The sequence below is a fragment of the Paralichthys olivaceus genome, chromosome 14 (genome assembly GCF_024713975.1).
Source record: "Paralichthys olivaceus isolate ysfri-2021 chromosome 14, ASM2471397v2, whole genome shotgun sequence".
Lineage (NCBI taxonomy): Eukaryota > Metazoa > Chordata > Actinopteri > Pleuronectiformes > Paralichthyidae > Paralichthys > Paralichthys olivaceus.
In genome coordinates, this window is record NC_091106.1 from 6,537,188 (window position 1) to 6,543,427 (window position 6,240).

Consider the following 6,240-nt stretch of genomic DNA (forward strand, 5'->3'; position numbering starts at 1 on the left):
GGGAAAGTTCAATTTTGTAAGAGTTGGTGTGAGGGATTAAAGAGCTTGTTGTGCGTAGAAGAAGTCATGCCACCGGCAAAGAAACCTGAGGTTATGGCACAACTTGGCTGGAGAGCGCTATCTCGACAAATTGTTTTTTTTCTCTGACAGTTCAGTGAAGAATTGAAAACTTGATTCACAGACCTACAGGGAAGAAAAACTATATATTTGAAGAAATATTCTACTGACTGACTGACTGCTTTGAAATACTGACACATTCACCTAAGTATTGGGGCCGCTGTGGCTCAGAGGATAGAGCGTGTCACCCTCTAAGGAGAAGGTTGGCAGTTTGATCCCAGTCTTCTCCATTCTGCGTGCCAAAGTGTCCTTGGGCAATAGATGCACTGTATGAATGTGTGGCAAGAAAACTATACTGTAAAGCACTTTGGGTGGTCATCAAGACTAGAAAAAAGTGCGATATAAATATCTATCTCTCTATCTATCATGACTGTTGATCCTGATGCATAGTGGAACTCATGTCCAAGACATTCTCAGTGTTGATGGGGGCTCCTCAGTCCTCAAAGATGATTGACAGTCCAGTGAGCGAGGCTGAAGTATAAGCTGTTATATTGCTTTACTCCCCACGGTGTCAAATGGAAATGAGATGAGTTTTGCAGACGTGGCGTGGTGTGTTTCATGTGGAAGCACAATGCAGCTCTTGAGTGCAGGACAGAGGTCACAGCACTATATGAGAATGTCATCAACACACTGCTCCCCACCACTTTTAATCTAAAATTGGAAGTTTGGCAAGCCATCTTTTGCGTTCTATCTCTCTCTGTAATGTGTGTTGTTCCACTCTACAGCCAAATTCAACCATGCAAATCTGAAGTGTAAAAGCTCCTCCAAACAAAGCGTAAAATGAACGGCCACCAGCTGCTGTGTCTTTTTAACGGTCGTAGGCAAATGAACCTGGAAAATTTCCTGCAGATGTTATCGCATGACTGGCTGGTGACAACTTATAAAAGGAGACTCTGGGGCACCCAGTGAGCCCCCCGGGAGACAGAGGGATCAGGCCTGTACAGGGATGAGGAGAAACAGAGTGGGGTCTTACCTTAAAAGGCAGAATCCTGAATGCTGTCAGCCATAATGACAGGAATGTTGTCCTCTGACCTGAACACCCAGTGGTTTCATGGCCTGCACTTTCTATAACTATAACTCATAACAGGTAAAACTCACATTATACTGTATGTGTAACAAACAAGTGCCCATTGTAAACATGTGTTTGGAATGAGCTATCGTATAGGTGTGTTGATGCTCCTGAGTTACTTCAGAATTATTGCTTGTCACTAGTGAGTCCTCCTAAAACAGTTCTGCAATATGGTGTCACTTTTTATTGTTGTTTATTGTTTGTTTGTGTGCTGGACATTGTGTGCAGACCTTTTATTAAAAAAAAGTCTATGGTGCAGAGTCAAGTTAGAAAACCTTGCATTCATCCAATCTGGGTTACCTGCTTTTAGCAATTCAGATTTTTTAGTCGATTTCCTCATAAAATGATATGGAATTGACTTTTGTTACTGTTCACGTGTGGCTTATATATATAAGTATGAATAATTCACTTAATAGCTTTTTTTATTTTATAGATTGAATGTCGGCTATTTCAGAAGTCTGTTAAGCAATCGACAGTCTTTAGAACCAATTCACAACTTTTCAAAATGTTGCAACAAAACAAACAATGAGCTTTAACTTTAAAGAACTGATGGAACTGATTCTATTGATGTTGCTGCCATGAGGGAGATCAACACCCATAAATGTCTGTGTCTGCTATGATGAAATTAAAAAAATAATCAAAGCATGAAAATGATCTGGCTGCAATTTTGAAGCGCCATTGCCGTAGTTTATCCTAGAATGTAGATGAAGACATGTTCAATTGGTCCGCAGACTGAAGCCACTCTGCCACACCCCCAATGACTACAAGGCGCTCTTAGACTGTTTATTCAAAAGTTATTAATATTGAATGTATCCTGTGTCCTAATCGCACAAAAAGATTTGTAGGTAGATATACTTGATGATATGAAATATGAGTAGAAAGACTCCATTCAACGTCTACTTGAAAAATGTAGCTCAGACTTTAAGAGTTCAGCATTGAGTCATTTCTCTTGGATGGATTTAGAGTCAGGATTTAAGCAAAGACCAGAGGCAACTTGAAAATGAACAGGAGGCTACATTTCTAGAGCCAAGATGAGTTTCTGGCAGTGTGGATAGTGTTGCTTCATCAGAGCTGAAAAGCTTCAAGCAACAAATAATGCTCATCAGGCTGTATCAGCCTTTGAATCAACACAGTCACTTCCCTGTTCATTGTCAGTGGAGTCGCTGGAGGATTTTACTATTTAACATCTTGAAAAATGTGCTTACTGCTACGAGAGACGAGAGGATAAATACCACTCTTATTTCTGTAAGGCAAATATGAAGCTTCAGATCCCATTTGTTTCAGATCATAATAACGAGCTGAATAACTTGAGTCAGAAACAAACATTCATGTCAGCCTCCAAATCTGACAGTGACAGTATCTCCCCCGCTCAAGTGGCTCAAGTTCAAAGAACACCGCTGCTAGGCAATGGCAACATGGATGTTTTACCAATTCAAAGATAGACAATGTGTCTTTACTTCCTCCCACTATCCAGAAATGAAGCCAAAATATCCCGGGTACGAACTCGGACATCTTTTGCATTTAGAGGCAGAGTCTGAGCAGTAGTGGCTGGAGGATGGATCCGTGATTACAAGGTCCCACCATGCAGGGTCATGACTGTACTTTTTATGTTCTTGTATATTTTCACATATCTTCTCTTTTTTGTTTGCTGCCAATCTTCTGATCCACACTCCAGTCCAGTACAAGGTGCTAGGAGCATTAAACCCAGACAGAGAAAAAGAATCATAATGTTTCACCTGGTTTTCATAGAATCAAATAACTAGTAACTTTGACATTTTAGTGTGGTCCATGTCCCGAACACTATCATGGAGGAGGCAGGGTTTATGACCTATATTGCAGCCAACTATGAGACGCTTTGGCTTCACTTTACGGGAGCTGTCTGGTCGTCCATCTTTATTCATATAGGAGGAATAATTACAGAGGGAGACAATTTGGCAATAATGGGAATATTTCTCAGATGTATTCTAAAATTCTGAAGAAAGAAATCACAATGTATTAACTTACCATGTACCAGGTTGAAGGTTCACGGTCGATACTAATTTTGTAAACGTCAGCAAACATATCACAACGCTTCAACTCTGCTTGAGCTGTCAGAAAAGTCCACGGTCCAAGGGGTGAGTTCATATACCCATGAGCAAAATTAACACAACTCCATTTGAAGGCAATGATAAACTGTATATAGGCTCTCGACCTTTATCACAGCAGCCATTTTGAAATTAAATACGCACTAAACATAGGTGTAACTAATCATATAAGACTTAGTACCTAAATAGAGCAAAGCCTTTGTTAATATGATTAGAAACATCTGTGTTCACTTTCTATTTCATGTCAAAATGGCCACTGGGAAATGTAAAGTAAAAACTTACATACAACATTGAAACTATTCTGACCCGTGCTATGCATCCAACAATAAGCACCGCACCCCGCAGAGCAACTCAGTGACCTGTCCTCATTATTGGTGACTGGGTGCAGTCACCTCATCAGGCTGACAGAGATGTTGTTGACCTGTGAAAGGAAAACATGGCAAGTGATGTCACCCACATCTATAAGGAGTGATATCCCATAAGCCCATTCCCCCTTTCACACCCTTCCCCCTGCGCGGCACTGGAGGAATTCTCAGATGGTTGTCTGGAAGAAATGCAGCAAAGAGCAAATATATAAATATCTCCTCTGGGTGAATATAGATCGTCAGCCGAAGAGGAGCACAGGACGGAACGGACGGGCAGCTGCTGCCACGGGTTGAGGGGGCGTGCCATTTAAATAGAGACAAAATATAGACAAGGTTTATAGAAAGACTCATATGTTCTCTGAATTTGATTGCATTCCCTTGGGCTGCCTTAGAAGGAGAGCTCAGATACAGACAGCGTACATCCTACTTGGTTCAGTCATAGTTCCATTCTTCCCAGGCTGGAACACATAATTATATATGAATATTTCATAGATTGTTTGCTGTGTAGGAGTTTTTGTTAATTAAGCCGATTAAATAGGCAAGGACAGACAATGTGCTAAGCCCAGTGTCTCACAGCACCCTTGCAGTATTTATCATAAAGCTGACAGGAGGGCAGAGAATGTAACTGACTGAGGGCTGAGCCTAATGGAGTAATATACACTATCTAGTGTCTAGCTGGAAAAATTCACTGTACTGTGGCACCTGGCAGCCAGCATTCAATTGCAGGCGCCAACACAGTAAAACAAAGCGTAGCTGTAACTGATATAATAGGTTTTGCTATCAGTAATATTTTTTTTCCATTCTAACATTTGAGCGATTAAACAAAATTATAAGAAAAAACTAAATTTAAACAAGAGTGTCAATTTTGCTAAAAGATAATGTGTGAAATGCAAAAGCATCATTGAAGCCCAAGTAAGGAAGTGTCATAATGTCCACGTGTAATGTCACTTGCACCACCGTGCCTAACTCACCATTGTCAACAAATTATCACCAATCACCATAAGCTATTGATCCAACAAGATCAAGTCAGTAGCAGCAAAACCAGTGGGTGTATTAATTGAGTGTGTGCTTGTTGATGGACCCATGGATTCATTTGTAAAAGTACAGACAAAGTTATTTCTACTTTCAAAATGTTAAAGCTGGTCTTTAATTTTACTCAAATAAAAACTTATATGGTAGTACTTTGTTTTTATGTGCCTCCACTTGAACACTGGCACATTTCCTGCTGCCCATTACTGTACAGATTCATCAACTGTATTAAAACTGTACCCAATTTGACACTGAGATATTAAAGTTACAGATGGTGAGTTGTTTCTGATAAACTTTGTATTTATTTGATGAAATCCTCTTCACGTCTCGATAGCAATCAATAAAAAAGCCAGAGTCAGTGGCCATGTGCTGTTATAAGCCTGTCCAATCATTCTATTTGATACAAAGGAAATGCTTTCCTGTCTGTCACTAGCCGACCTGCCTGTCTGCACCTTTACATACGCTGAAGGAAAACTTCGCTTCTAGCCGTTGTTGGTGCACGTTCATGTGTTTTTGGGGCGTAGCTTTGACGAGAGCGCCGATGGGAGGGGGTGTGATGCATCAGTTGCATTTTTCAAAGTGTAGCCTGCTCTTGTTAGCTTTTACAGGATTACCAACTCTAGCTTTAAGCAAGATGACGAATGATATACAAAGCATTAAACTGGTCCTGATTGCAAAATTATATAAATCTATAAAGTATACAAATGATAAATAATCAGAACCCAATATTGTCATTCACTTTTCAGATTACACCAAGTACTGAGTGCAAATGACTTCAGAGTTATGATGCACTAAAGAGATAATTACATGATTAAAAGCAGAGTAGCTGTTGTTTTGCTCTACATAGTGCAGAATCACAATTAACCGTGCCTGCGTTTTGTCACAGCGATGCTCTGGTGCCTCTGAGGTGACGCCGCTCTGTTTAACTCTCATCCTCTCTCTGCCCTCCTTTCAGCTCAGCCCTCATGTGCTGGAGATACAGACTCAACTCGCTATGGTTACTGTCAGCCAAACAACAGTCAACAGTGCAGTGAATCTGAGGTATCCGTTCCCTGCCAGACCGAGCTGTGTGCGCCCCCTTGTATCTGTACTGCATCAACCCGTGCTCGGGCTCATTTTATTCCCCCTGAGAATAAGCTCTCTCTGTTGTTGTCTTTTGAAAGGGAGCTGCAGCTCGACAGAGCTAAATCAGCAGATCTGCGGAACACTTGAGTCCAAGCTCTGCGCTCGCCATCCCAAAGTAAATGTTCCTAAGAAACTTCTACTACAGAGGCCCCAATTATCACAGTCATGGCATTCAATTTTGGAGCACATATAGTTTGTATCAACAATGAAAGATATCTCTCCAGCAAGCAGGAGAAATATTTTACAATAACATTTCTGAGAAAAGCTGTGCTCATACCTCAGATATTTCCTCCTGCCCAGTGCGTTGGCTGGATGGAAAGTACTGTATCTGATTTGGGGCTCATTTAGCGAAGCAGAACATTTACAGCAGGTGAAAACAAGAGGAGCTTTATCCTGCTGCTCACATCTCTGCTGTCTCCATCTAGGCCCGGTGAGCAGGGAAACATCTTAT